The 15,375-nt window shown below is 46.2% G+C and overlaps 1 protein-coding gene across 2 annotated transcripts in view; it reads right to left on the bottom strand.

Annotated features, from left to right (window-relative positions):
* Nucleotides 1-15,375, bottom strand: part of LOC116977450 (adhesion G-protein coupled receptor D2-like) — a 316,744-nt gene that overhangs the window by 1,671 nt on the left and 299,698 nt on the right. The gene's annotated exons all lie outside the window — the stretch shown is intronic.

The raw sequence follows: 15,375 nt of genomic DNA, 5'->3' as shown, positions 1-15,375 counted from the left end.
ACAACATAAAAGATTCAAGGCTACCTACAATCGAAAGCCCAAGCAGTACATTGACAAAAAAAATAGAACAACTAAATAAAAGATGTCATCCTTTTAAAGATGGCTTCAGCGTGAACTCAATTCTCAGGTTATCTGTCTTTTTTATCTTGTTTTTTCCTTCGGTCTTTTTAAAACCTCTACTTTGCACAAAGCCCTGATATGTGGGCCTAAACACCTCAATTTCCTGAGTCCTGGTGCACATGCTCGTTGCCAACTTGGCAAGAGCTCCGACACTCCCTGGCGTGAACACGAACCTACCTGGGAAGCTCAGACCACTCACGCCTGTGTCCAAGGTGTCGGCAGAGAAACAAGGAAGTGCAGATGCTGGTTTACATTACTGTATTCTCCAACATCAGTCCGAAGAAGGGTCCCGCACCCAAAACATCACCTATCCATGTTCTGCAGAGATGCTGCCTGACCCGCTGAGTTACTCCAGCACTCTGTGAAACGTCACCTATCCATGTTCTCCACAGATGCTGCCTGACCCGCTGAGTTACTCCAGTACTTTATATGATCTTACCCTCTGCTCCACTGGTGCCCATGATATCTTATTCACCTCAGCACCCAACTGCTTTTGTTCCTCATGACTTGTGACCAATGATTAGACCTCTTCTCTAACAGTCCCTCAAGTACGTTTAGCACCAACCTCCAATAACTGAGCTGTGCTCTGTTTGAGAAGCAAGAAACTGCAGATGCTGGTTTAAACCAAAGATAGACACAAAATGCTGGAGTAACTCAGAGGACAGGTAGCATCTCTAGAGAGAAGGAATGGGTGACATTTTGGATTGGGACTCTGGAGAGGAGGAATGGGTGACGTTTCGGGTGGAGATCTCTCACCCATTCCTTCTCTCCAGAGATGCTAAGTTACTCTTGCATTTTGTGTCTATCGTCAGTTTATGTGAGAGGCACCAGAATTTAGGAGAGGGAGATGGAGTTGAAACATGCATGATCCTGAGAGCTCTCAGTGGGGTGGATGTACAGAGGACCTACATGGAAGAATCACGAGACAGCGGTCACAACTTTACAAATGAGGGATGGTTCATTTCAGACATATGTCAGTTTCGGGACATATGACAATAAAACACCCTTGTCTTGAAATATAATTCCCTCTGCTAGAAGCAGAGGCTTTGAATACTTATGCAGCAGAATCTGGAGTGGTGTTGCTCCTAGATTAGCCTTGATCTCACCGACCCAAGGAGCGGGCTGAGGGCGATTGCTCGTTTTGTCTAGTTATGTTTTTGGTTTTTAGGTTGTGATTATGTGGGGGGGGGGGGGGGGGGGGGGTTGAAACGGGGTTTGCTGTCTCTCCCTTGGGGGGAATACGACTTTTTCATCGTATCCCCCCTCTCTGCCTCCGTCTGCGCTGAGGCCTAATGGCGGAGCTGGCGACCTCGGGACTCCGGAGGCAGCCTGTCAGGACTTGCCCTGGGTTCGCTCCCGTGAGCAAGGCCCAGTTCGGGGCTGGAACTGCGCTCCCGTGAGGACGGCCTGGCGAGGGGCTGAGACTCTCCCGTGAGGGGCTGTGGCACTCCCGTCGGAGTGGCCCAGCCCGAGGGAGGAACGGCACTCCCGTCGGAGTGGCCCAGCCCGAGGGTGGAACGGCACTCCCGTCGGAGTGGCCCAGCCCGAGGAAGGAACGGCACTCCCGTCGGAGTGGCCCAGCCCGAGGGAGGAACGGCACTCCCGTCGGAGTGGCCCAGCCCGAGGGAGGAACGGCACTCACGTGAGGGCGATCCGGCTCGGGGCTGGAACGGTGCTCCGGTGGCTGGGACGGCGTTCTGGCGGCAGTGACCTGAGTCCGGGGTTCAGCCGCGGGCCAGCGGTTGCGTCCGCTGGACTGGAGGGCGGCAGCTTCGACCACCCCCGGGCCGCGGTGTTTGAACCGGCCCGTTTGCGGGGTTCGGTGAGCCGCGGGACTGTTGTGCCATCGCCCGGTGGGGAATCGCCTCAGCGCAGAGGGAGAAGAGGAGGGAAGAGACTGCAGCCCTAAGATTTTTGCCTTCACCACAGTGAGGAGGTGCTTGGAGGATACACTGTGGTGATGTTAATTTGTGTTTATTGTTGTTATTATTGTATGATTGTATGTATGACTGCAGGCACGAAATTTCGTTCAGACCGTAAGGTCTGAATGACAATAAAGGCATTCAATTCAATTCAATTCAATCTATACTCCTACCTCCAAGGTCTCCATGTTCAGGAGAGGTTGGCCTGCTCTTACTGGTGGAAGACTTACTTGACATGATCAAGTCAAGGGTGTACAATTTAGTTTAGTTTCTTGTCATGTGTACCGAGGTGCAGTGAAAAGCTTCTTGTTATATGCTAACCAGTCAGCGGAAAGACAACACATTATTACTATAAAGGGCCTGTCCCACTGATGTGACTTTTCAGCGACTGTCTTCGACCTTCAAGCTCGCTTGAAAAACCTCGAGCTGGATCGACCGTCAGCGATGAAACCGTGAGCCAGATCGACCGTCTGCGCACACACACACACACACACACACACACACACGCACGCACGCACGCACGCACGCACGCACGCACGCACGCACACACACACACACACACACACACACGTGGGGGCCAGGGAAAGCAGGGGAGCGCTGTCTGAAATTCACACCCGCGATGAACAGGAAGGTAAAAGACGGCTGGCACAGTGTACGGTAAGTCCTTTAGAGAGGGGGGGCGAGAAGGGGAGAGAAGGGGGGAGAAGGAGTGGAGACACTTTTAAGAAGCTAGACAACGTTTAATAAAGTTTAGCGGGCATTTAACATTACTGGTCGGTTTACTTACCTTTTGTTGCTCTACGAGCATTACCTTCGACTACCTTCCATTGACTTCCATTGACTTCGATTACCTACGATAGCATTACGACCTACTATGACCTACCTCGACTAAACCTACAAGTAAAAAAAAATATCGATTTTTTTCCATGGCGACCTTTTTTTACTTGCGGACATTTTTCAGCATGTTAATGTCACAGAGAGTGGTGAGTCTGTGGAATTCTCTGCCACAGAAGGCAGTAGAGGCAGGTTCTCTGGATACTCTCAAGAGAGAGCTAGACAGAGCTCTTAAAGATATCGGAGTCAGGGGATATGGGGAGAAGGCAGTAACGGGGTACTGATTGGGGATGATCAGCCATGATCACATTGAATGGCGGTGGGACTCAAAGGGCCAAATGGCCTACTCCTGCACCTATTGTCTATTGTTTATTTCCCAGGGTATTCTAAAACTTGAGCGCTTAGGCTTAAGGTGAGGAGGGAGAGATTTAAAAGGGACCTCAGGGGTAATTTTTTCACTTAGAATCTTAGAGGGTAGCTAGTATCTGGAATAAGCTGCCAGAGGAAGCTATAGACGTGGATACAATTACGACTTTTAAAAGGCAATTGGACATATGGATAGGAAGGGAATAGAGGATATGGGCTAAATGTAGGAAGATGGGATTTGCCAAGAATCTCATCTTGATCAGCATGAATAGGGTGGGCTGAAGGGCCTGTTTCTGTGCTGTACGACTCTGTGATTCCATGAAGGTGGACAAGAGTCAAATCAGAGCGTATAAAGAAATAGCAGAAAAAGGCCAGTAAATACTAATTCAGAACATTCCTATTTCTCTTACAAAAACATTTTAAAGAGATTAGATTAGATAATAATACCTTTCTTGGTGAATTACAAACCTCAGAGGATAAACAAAAATCAGTTCTACAAATCAAAAACGAAGGGCGGGCTTGCTCTTCCAAATTTCAGATTATATTACTGGGCCTCCGCCATTAAGTCCTTTCCTTTCTGGCTGGCCACCGCAAACATCCCTCCGAATTGGCTAAAAGTAGAACAAGGAGATTGTCACCCATACTCAATAGCTACCATCCTACTAGCTCTATTATGTATTTAATCCTGTTATGCACAATTTGATACGTGTATGGAAGCAAATCAGAACACATTTTGAACTTAAACCTATATCTCTCACTTTGCCCATAGCAAACAACCCCACATTCAAGCCATCTATTTTAGATAAGACTTTCTCTACATGAAGTGAATTAGGAATCCACAGTGTTAGAGGCCTATATATCGATGATACGTTTGCCACCTTTACACAGCTACGAAAGAAAGTTGAACTCCCAAATAGTAACTTCTTCAGATACTAGCAAATCAGGGATTATATACGAAAGCATCTGTCGGGATTTGAAGTTGAGAGCCAGTCTCAAATAGATGACTGCCTTAAAACATCACCATAAAAAGACAAATCCATCTCCTATATGTGTGATGTCCTATCAATAACCTCTACATCCTCTAGCAAGTATAAGATCAATTGGGAAAAGACATAAATGTGCAAATACCAGATGAAATATGGGAGGAAAGCCTCAAACTTATACATAGGTGCTCAAACAATGCCTCATACAGTTCAAAATTATACATGGACTTCACTACTCCAAGGCAAAAATACACAGTATATATCCAAATGTTTCTCCGACTTGTGATAAATGTCACTCCTCAGATGCTACTCTTTGTCATAACTTTGTATTGTACCCTAAACTCACCTCTTTCTGGTCTGATATATTTAAGAATATCTCAGACATTCTTAACATCCCATTAAACCCTCATTAATCATCTTTGGGGTATCTGAAACATCAAGACAACTGACAACTCACAACTGCTCAACGACAATTCCTCTCCTACTGTCTCATTACGGCAAAGAAACTACTGCTCATGTCATGGAAAAAAACAACAGCTCCCAATTCAGAATGTGGCTTCATGTCTTGACTGGTACAATGCATTTAGAAGGAATAAGATATGTTCTAAAGGATAGTCAACCAATTTAATAATATCTGGCAACCATTTATGTCATTGCTTGCACAGAAGAATATTGACACATAACACAAACCTATCTACACTCTAAACTGTCCATTTTAATGAAATTATGAGTAAGGGATATAACCATATAACAATTACAACACGGAAACAGGCCACTCGGCCCTTCTAGTCCCTGCCGAGAGAGAGTTAGAAGCTTTAGAAACAAGAGTCTCCACAAAGAATCATTGCACGGAACTGCAAAATTATTGATTTATTATTATTTTTCAATGTTGTTTTTATAAACATACCCGTCCATATTGTTTGTATAATACTCAAATGTTCCGTTTTGATATGTACATTTGGAAAAAATGAGCTTGGATATGGCAACATAATCTGTGCCCATTTGTTTATGGCTCAATAAAATTTATATATAAAAAAATAATAAAAATACTGTAGCATTCATGCCATGCCTGACAAGTGCCATTTAGGAAGGAATTGCAGATGCTGGTTTATACTGGACAGGCAGCCTCTCTGCATAGAAGGAATGGGTGATGTTTCGGGTGGTGACCTTTCGGAGTGGCGGCGCTGCCCTGGCAGCAGCGGCTCACCGGCTGTCCCGTTTGTTTGTGTTTTTTGTGTTGTTTATTTCATTTTGGTTAGTCTAGTTTTTGGTTCTTAGTTTTTGTTTGGGGGGGGGGGGGTTGAAACGGGGTTTGCAGTCTCTCCCTGCGGGGGAATACGACTTTTTTGTCTCCGTCTGCGCTGAGGCCTAATGGAGCTGGTGACCTCGAGGCTCCGGAGGCAGAGCCCGTCAGGACTCGCCCTGAGCTCGCTCCCGTGAGGGTGGTCCGGCTCAGGGCTGGAACAGTGCTCCCGTGAGAGGTTGTGACGCTCCCGTGAGGGCGGCCAGCCCGAGGGTGGAACGAGGCTCCCGTCGGAGCGGCCGAGCTCGGGGAGGTGCGGCGCTCGCAGCCCGAGGGAGGTTCGGCGCCCATGTCGGGGCGGCCCGGCCCGAGGGAGAAGCGACGCCCATGTCGGGGCGGCCCGGCCAGAGGGAGGTTCGGCGCCCATGTCGGGGCGGCCCAGCCCGAGGCTGAAGACGGTACGGTACTCACGTGAGGGTGGCTGGGACGGCGTTCTGGCGGTGGTGGCCTGAGTCCAGGGTTCGGCCGCGGGCCAGCAGCTTCGTCAGCAGGACTGGTGGGCGGCAGCTTCGACTACCCCGGGCCGCAGTGTTTGAGCCGCGGGACTGATTTGTAACATCGCCCGGGGGGTATCGCCTCAGCGCAGAGGGAGAAGAGGAGGGAAGAGACTGCAGACCTAAGACTTTTGCCTCCATCACAGTGAGGAGATGCTGGGTGGACTCACTGTGGTGGATGTTAATATTGAATTGAATTGAATTGAATTGAACACCTTTATTGTCATTCAGACCTTACGGTCTGAACGAAATTTCGTGCCTGCAGTCATACATACAATCATACAATAATAAACAACAATAAACACAAATTAACATCACCACAGTGTATCCTCCAAGCACCTCCTCACTGTGGTGGAGGTAAAAATCTTAGGGTTACTGTCTCTTCCCTCCTCTTCTCCCTCTGCGCTGAGGCGATTCCCCACCGGGCGATGGCACAACAGTCCCGCGGTTCACCGAACCCCGCAAACGGGCCGGTTCAAACACTGCCGCCCTCCAGTCCAGCACACGCAGCCGCTGGCCCGCGGCTGAACCCCGGATTCATGTCACCGCCGCCAGAACGCCGTCCCAGCCACCGGAGCACCGTTCCAGCCCCGAGCCGGATCGCCCTCACGTGAGTACCGTTCTCCCTCGGGCTGGGCCACTCCGACGGGCCACAGCCCCTCACGGGAGAGTCTCTCAGCCCTTCGCCAGGCCGCTCTCACGAGAGCGCAGTTCCAGCCCCGGGCTGGGCCACCCTCACGGGAGCGAGCCCAGGGCGAGTCCTGTCAGCTGCCTCCAGAGTCCCGAGGTCGCCAGCTCCGCCATTAGGCCTCAGCGTAGACGGAGGCAGAGAAGGGGGATACGACAAAAGGTCGTATTCCCCCGAAGAGAGAGACAGCAAGCCCCGTTTCACCCCCCACCCCCCACATAAACACAACCTAAAAACCAAAAACGTAACTAGACAAAACGAAAAAAAAAAACACAAAAAAGTAAAAGACAAACGGACTGCAGGCGAGCCGCAGCCGTTCCCAGCGCCGCCACTTCCGGAATATGTGTTTATTGTTGTTTTTATTGTATTGTATGTATGACTGCTGAAATTTCGTTCAGACTTCGGTCTGAATGACAATAAAGGCTATCTATCTATCTATCTTCTAGGGACTGAAGAAGGGTCTCGACTCGAAAGGTCTCCCATTCCTTCTCTCCAGAGATGCTGCTTATCCCGCTGAGTTACTCTGAGTAACAGAGTAACTCAGCTTAAACAGCTGAGTGCTGAGATGTGTGGCAAGAAGTTTAACAGAGTGTGATCAAAGGGAGTACGGCTGAGCACTGGTTTGCACTCCCACCAGATTCACACTGCTTCTTCTCATGATAAACACCCGTGACTACCTGTCAGCAACCTGTCACAGCCGCACCACTCACTCCAACAAGCCCTCCCGCTCCTCGCAAACACCCCTCATAGTCGACAGCCTGGTAATGAACAAGAACACAGGCTGGGCAGATCTAAATACACATTAGGATTAACACAAAGTGCAACAAGAAGACACTTTCCAGAGCCTTAATGAAGGCAGTGCCTGAGGATACGAGCCCTTTTGAAAAGCAAATTGCCCATCGTGTGAATCTAACCACATTTAACATTTAATTGAAGAGATTTAATTGGAGTAACTCAGCGGGACAGGCAGCATCTCTGGAGAGAAGGAATGGGTGACGTTTCGGGTTGAGGAACTTCTTCAGACCTAACATTTAATTGAAATCTAACGTCGTCTAAAGCAGAGCAGTAGGAGACAGAATGCCTGGATCTCTCTCCAGTAATTTACTGCCCTTGTGCGGGAAACTTAGGAGGTGCATCCCTAACGTAACCTGGTGCATTTTTACTGGTTGTTTGCACACTGCCCCTGCAGCATTCCTCTTCCGCCTGTGTTTGTTAGATGTGGGAGAGAGCTGTCTCAAGGTTAATTCTTCCCATGCAAGCGAGCAAAACACTTACGCATTCATTTGTTTCAGGTTGTAGCATTGAATTAATTCTCAGTGGCATTGGTAACTAATCCATTCGCAGAGACTTGCTCTATACCTTTCAGTGCCATTACAAAGCACTTAGAAATGTGCATCCCATTAGCTGATACCGTATGAACCCTAGAAGTAACTGACGTCTTCCCCGCACCCCATGTATTTATAAAATAAACTCAATTTTTAGGACACCAGTCAAAAGGGCGGCAAGGTGGCACAGCGTTGGAGTTGCTGCCTCACAGCGCCAGAGACCCAGGTTCAATCCCGACTACGGGTGCTGTCTGTACGGAGTTTGTACGTTCTCCCCGTGGCCCGCGTGGGTTTTCGCCTGGTGCTTCTGTTTTCTCCCGAACTCCAAAGACATACAGGTTTGTAGATTGATTAGCTTGGTATGATTGTAAAATTGTCCCCCCTAGTGTGTGAGTGGGATAGTGTTAGTGTACGGGGATCGCTGGTTGGTGCGGACTCGGTGGGCCAAAGGGCATGTTTCCGCGCTGCACCTCTAAACTACACCAATCTCTCCAAAAATGGCACCACAGGAATTTAACACAAGTACGCTCACTATTTTTACAATAAACAATGATCCATGTTAAAGCAAGGGGATTGGCACAAGTGCTCAAGTCAGGGGAACCTCAACAATCAAACAGAACATTATGTATACAAACTCATCAGAAATTCTGTTCACATTTATACTTTATAAACTGCAGATATAATAAAGCAAACTCCTTCATCGATGTATTTGTTTAATGAATTAATTATTAACAAAAAAATCACATTACAAAACTATTTCCTGACAGTCATGCATCCCATGGGAGTTTAAGGTTATGGGGAGAAGACAGGAGAATAGGGTTGCAAAAGGGAGATCTACAAACACATAGTAGAATCGCTCCACACTCTAAATCTTTAGACAATAGACAATAGGTGCAGGAGTCGGCCATTCTACCCTTCGAGCCAGCACACCGCCATTCAATGTGATCATGGCTGATCATCCACAATCAGTACCCCGTTCCTGCCTTCTCCCCATATCCCTAGATTCCGCTATTTTTAAGAGCCCTATCTAGCTCTATCTTGAAAGTATCCAGAGAACCTGCCTCCACCGCCCTCTGAGGCAGAGAATTCCACAGACTCACCACTCTCTGTGAGAAAAAGTGTTTCCTCGTCTCCATTCCAAATTGCGTACTCCTTATTCTTAAACTGTGGCCCCTGGTTCTGGATACCCCCAACATCGGGAACATGTTTCCTACCTCTAGTGTGTCCAAACCCTTAACAATCTTATATGTTTCAATGAGATTCCCTCTCATCCTTCTAAACTCCAGAGTGTACAAGCCCAGCTGCTCCATTCTCTCAGCATATGACAGTCCCGCCATCCCGGGAATTAACCTTGTAAACCTACGCTGCACTCCCTCAATAGCAAGAATGTCCTTCCTCAAATTAGGGGACCAAAACTGCAAACAATACTCCAGGTGTGGTCTCACTAGGGCTCTGTACAACTGTCTATTCCTATAGCACACTGTAAATGGCACGATTGTAATCATGTATTGTCTTTCTGCTGACTGGTTAGCACACAACAAAAGCTTTTCACTGTACCTCAATATACATGACAACGAAACGGAGATCAGCCATAATCGAATGGTAGAGCAGACTTGATGGACCAAATGACCTAATTCTGCTCCTATGTCTTATGCTCTCATGGACGACTTCAAAAAAGATTCCAACGGCTTCAAAAAAAGTCTTGCACAAATGAGTCACTGTCTAAAAATGGAATCAAGATCTATAGCAACATTCTAAAGCATCCTCCTGAAAGTTACAATTGCCAATGTCCACATTCAGACTGCAGTCTTGGAATCACAGTATGATACAATGTGGAAACAGACCCTTTGGCCAAAGTTGCCCACACCGGCCAACATGTCCCAGCTACACTAGTCCCACTTGCTCGCATTTGGCCCATATCTCTCTAAACCTTACCATCCATGTACCTGCCTATCATTGGGATAGTCCCTACCTCAACTACCTCCTCTGGCAGCTTGTTCCATACACCCACCACCCTTTATGTGAAACAGTTACCCCTCAGATTCTTATTAAAACTTTTCTCCCTCACCTTGAACCTATGACCTCTGGTCCTCGATTCACCTACTCTGGGCAAGAGACTCTGTGCGTCTACCCAATCTATTCCTCTGATGAATTTATACACACTTGTAGTGCAACACAAACCTTGATCCAGATCCTTAAAGCAACAACTGGGTACAAACGGCATACATGGGAATTTAGCATGAGTGCATTGGTCGGCTATAACTTTGGGTCAGATGTTCAAAGTTACCTCTGAATATCTAAGGTCAAAGTTGGAACTGTGATGGAGATAGACAAAAGTGCTGGAGAAACTCAGTGGGAGCGGCAGCATCTATGGAGCGAAGGAAATAGGCAACTTTTCGGGCCGAAACCCTTCTTCAGACTGCTGAGTCCCCTCGACCCCAGTAGTAGCAATCAAATAAGGAACAAGGGCAGTCCCCTATGGGACAAACCGATTTAGCCCAATGTACGGGATGACCCGGCTAATACGGGATAGTTGGCAACCCTAAATTTCCCCTTTGCCAGGCTGCTTATACTGAGGCAGGTGCAACACATCCACTCCTTCCCATTGGAATCAGCCTTCTCTGCACCCAACAGTTGCCATCCATCCACACCTCAACCGAGTTTGCTTTCTTTGCAAATATAATATTGGGGATGTTAGAAGTTGGGAGGTCAAGTTATATAAGACATTGGTGAGGCCACGTTTACAGTATTGTGTTCAGTTCGGGGCGCCGTGTTATAGGAAAGATGTTGTTAAGCTGGAAAGGGTGCAGAGAAGATTTACGAGATTGTGGCCAGGACTCGAGGGTCTGAGCTTTAGGGAGAGGTTGAGCAGCCGAGGTCTCCATTCCTTGGAGCACAGGAAAATGAGGGGTGATCCTATAGAGGAGTAAAAAATCATGATCGATCAGGTAAACACACAGATTCTCATGCCCTGAGTGGGGAAATAATCGAGAACCAGAGGACATAGGTTTAAGGTGAGGGTGGGGGGAGGGGGAGGGGGAAGATTTAATAGGAATCTGAGAGGTCTATTATTTTTTTACACAAAGGGTGGTAGGTGTATGGAATGAGCTGCTGGAGGAGGTATTTGCGGCAGGGACTATCGCAACATTTAGAAAACATTTAGACAGGTACATGGATAGGACAGGTTTAGAGGGATATGGGCCAAATGCAGGCTATAGACAATATGTGCAGGAGTAGGCCATTTGGCCCTTCGAGCCAGCACCGCCATTCAATGTGATCATGGCTGATCATCCCCAATCAGTACCCCGTTCCTGCCTTCTCCCCATATCCCCTGACTCCGCAATTTTTAAGAGCCCTATCTAGCTCTCTCTTGAAAGCATCCAGAGAATCTGCCTCCACCACCCTCCACCAGGCAGGTGAGACTAGTGTAGATGGGGCATGTTGGTAGGTGTGGACAAGTCGTGCCGAAGGGCCTGTTTCCACGCTGTATGACTCGATTACACCAGAAGCTGGGAACTATTTCATTAAAGAGCTGTATTAATGCTTTTTAGGGAAATGCAGCAGGGCGTCAGTGCAGCAGGTGCCACTAATCAATGTGAACGTGTTTGGGGAGATGCCCAAATTCACCAATGTACAGTGTGATCACAGCAGCATTGTAATGTGATATGGTCTGGGGGGCGCATTCACAGAGAACTCTCCCAGACTGGGCTTCACATCTGGGACCAACTTCAGTCCCTGGGAATGCACAAGGGCTTTTCAATAGGTCAAGGTGTTTGTGAGCATTGGGAGCAGGGCTGCAGTAGAGTGGCCAGCTTGGACACAGGGGTGGGATCCAGGTTTTGAAGTTGCCGTTGTAAGGTAAATATTGTGAAACCTTATAACCTGAGGCCAAAGTAGAAAGGACACCCTGGGCCTGCTTGTGTTGCTCGCCATCAATCTAAAGCTCAAACAAGTGAAAAATAAAACTAACAATGCAGCTTTATTGCCTGACGACCTCTGAGCCGTGAGAATTATACCATTGGTTCACAGGCCTCAATATTGTGCACTCGAGATATAAACTGTGAGAAAGCTAAATGATCCTTCATTTTTATAAATCTATATTTGCATTGATTTTCTGACCTGCACAAAATATATGGTCAAACGGACACAAAAAGGGAAACCTCTTCTGCTGTAAACACCATTAACTAAAACATGTCTTCATTCATAGGATGTGTGTGATGTATCGCTGTTGGTTTATGATTGTGACGTGCACCGAGATACAAGGAAAAACTTTGTTTGCCTGCTATCCAGTCAGATCATACGTACATACGTACAGTCACGCCAAATGTGCCAGATATTTAATTATTCCTACAATTATTCCTACTTACACCTTTCATAGTAAGTGTTTCTCATTCAATTAATGTTATTTTGCAATCATGAAATAATGTAGTTTAGTTTATTTTAGAGATACAGGCCCTTCGGCCCATCGTGTCTGCACCGGCCATCGATCGCCGCACATTAATACTATTCTACACACACTGGGGTCAATTTTACACTTCACACCAAGCCAATTAGCCTACAAGCCTGTATGTCTTTGTAGTGTGGGAGCAAACCGGAGATCCCGGAGAAAACCCACATGGTCACGGGGAGAACGTACAAACTCCGTACAGACAGCACCCCGAGTCAGGATCGAACCCGGGTCATAGAAACATAGAAACATAGAAAATAGGTGCAGGAGTAGGACATTCGGCCCTTCAAGCCTGCATCGTCATTCAGTATGATCATGGCTGATCATCCAACTCAGTATCTTGTACCTGCCTTCTCTCCATACCTCCTGATCACTTTAGCCACAAGGGCTACATCTAATTCCCTCTTAAATATAGCCAATGAACTGGCCTCAACTACCTTCTGTGGCAGAGAGTTCCAGTGATTCACCACTCTCTGTGTGAAAAAGCAGAGAGTTCCAGAGATTCACCACTCTCTGGGTCTCCGGCGCTGCAAGCGCTGTAAGGCAGCAGCTCTACCGCCCTATATACTGAGGAAACTATTGCCTTTGTCACTGTGACGGCTTCATAAGGACTTTCTCTTGGCTATCAGTACACACAGGAACTGTTGAAAATGTTTAAAGTGACACGTGGTGCCCAATGTGCGACCTACAAAGACAAAGGGAATCTTTACGTAATATTCAATTGTTACCAATACTTACATATGGTCCCTTCAACCTCTCATAACTGATGATCAATTTGCAAACTGGATTTAATGGAAGCAACCGTTTAATAAACTACAGGCTGTATGCACTAGATAGACAGAAAAAAAACTGGAGTAACTCAGCGGGACAGGCAGCATCTCTGGAGAGAAGGAATGGGTGACGTTTCGGGTCAACACCCTTCTTCAGACCTGCCAAGACTTTGATATAAAAACAAACATACTTTTTTGAAAATTGAAGTTTGAATTTGATGCCCATAAAATCTCAGTGCATATCAATGCTTCACAGCCCAAGACGAATTGCAACATTCAATGAGATCACAGATAATCTGGGATCAAACGCCATTCAAATAAGTTTTCTTTATTTCCCCCAATACCTATTTTTAACAAAAAAATATCGACCTCACATTCAAATTTAACAGCAGACCAAGACATCCATTGGTAACTGTTCCTCATGAGCTCCATGGATTGAGGTATTTACTAACCCTAACATTTTGAAAGATTCAATGAAATTAATGGTTACATTTCTAAAATGTGAATATAAATAAACTTTTTGGTATGTGTAACAAGAGCTGGTATGATTTCATGCACTTTGATGATGAAATAATTGTAGCCCATTGTAACGTTTTACAATTTTATATGTCTGGGAATTCTAAAACTAAAAGCACATCGTCAACTCTGGGCTAAAATGTGTAATTCAGTGAGTCATCGTGCAAATATTTAAGAGAACGGCAGCTCTGGTCTGGAATTAATTACTCCAACCTACTGAAGAAAGTTCTATGACGATCGCCTAATGGTTTAGTCAGTTCAGTTTAGTTTATTGTCACGTGTACCGAGGTACAGTGAAAAGCTTTTGTTGCGTGCTATCCAGTCAGTGGAAAGACTATACATGATTACAATCGAGCCATCCACAGTGTATAGATACATGATAATGGAATAACGTTTAGTGCAAGGTAAAGCCAGCAAAGGTACCGAATATGATGATTATTAATTTAATGTACTTCTGATTATTATATATTTACCTGTGTTATTGTCTTTACAGGCTTAAGCTGCAGTAAGTAAGAATGTCATTGTGTGTAGAAAGGAACTGCAGATGCTGGTTTACACAATTACATTTAGAATGAATTAGCCGACAGGATCAACAGGATACAGGGAAAGTTGGGGTAAATGCACATTCTGCTTCTCAACATTAGATGAATCTTGGGCAGTGTGAATATTTTGGTTAATAACTCTTTTTATATAATAACTTAGTGCAAGGTCGGTGCACAAATATTGTTGATACCGACAGAACAATCAGTAAATAACTAAAGGACATGTATTGAGCTGCTGGGAGAAAGGTATTAAGAGTTCCTGAAAGTTAATTTGCTCTGATCAATGAGAAAAAAATGTTCTTTCAGTAACACAACAAACTTCCCTTATATTTATTAAAGCTATTTCTTTGCAGACCAAAATGTTCCCTTTTCAATGTAGGCAAAACACTTTTTCCAAAGTGTTTGAAAGAAGTGTTGGTGAGTGCATGTAACTGTCGATGATTAAATAATAGAGTGGCTCACTTAAAGTGTGAGTCAGTGCGACATGGGTAAGAAGGAACTGCAGATGCTGGTTTAAACCGAAGAAAGACACTGGAGTAACTCAGCGGGACAGGCAGCTTCTCTGGAGAGAAGGAATGGGTGACGTTTCGGGTCGAGACCCTTCTTCAGACTGATGTCAGGGGTGAGGGAGCTGAAAAGATAAGGAAGTGTAAGGTGTGAAAACAGGACAAAGGATATGGAGATCAAGGAAAATGTAGAATAGATCATTTTTAGCTGGGAGAAGGTGACAAAAAAGCAAACAGAGATAAAATGTAGTCAGAGACAGTCAGACTGGTTGGAGAACTGGAAAGGGGGAAAGATGGAGAGAGAGGGAAAGCAAGGGTTACTTGAAGTTAGAGAAGTCAATGTTCACACCGCTGGGTTGCAAGCTGCCCAAGCGAAACATGATATGCTGTTCCTCCAATTTGCGCTGAGCCTCACTCTGACAGTGGTGGAGGCCCAGGACAGAGGGGTCAATGTGGGAATGGGAGGGGGAGTTAAACTGATTAGCAATTGGTAGATCAGGTAGGTTTAGGTGGACTGAGCGGAGGTGTTCAGCGAAATGATCGCCGAGTCTGCGCTTGG

The sequence above is a fragment of the Amblyraja radiata genome, chromosome 10, assembly GCF_010909765.2.
Source record: "Amblyraja radiata isolate CabotCenter1 chromosome 10, sAmbRad1.1.pri, whole genome shotgun sequence".
Lineage (NCBI taxonomy): Eukaryota > Metazoa > Chordata > Chondrichthyes > Rajiformes > Rajidae > Amblyraja > Amblyraja radiata.
The sequence above is the reverse complement of the archived record's forward strand: the minus strand, read 5'-3'. Positions and strand labels throughout refer to the sequence as shown.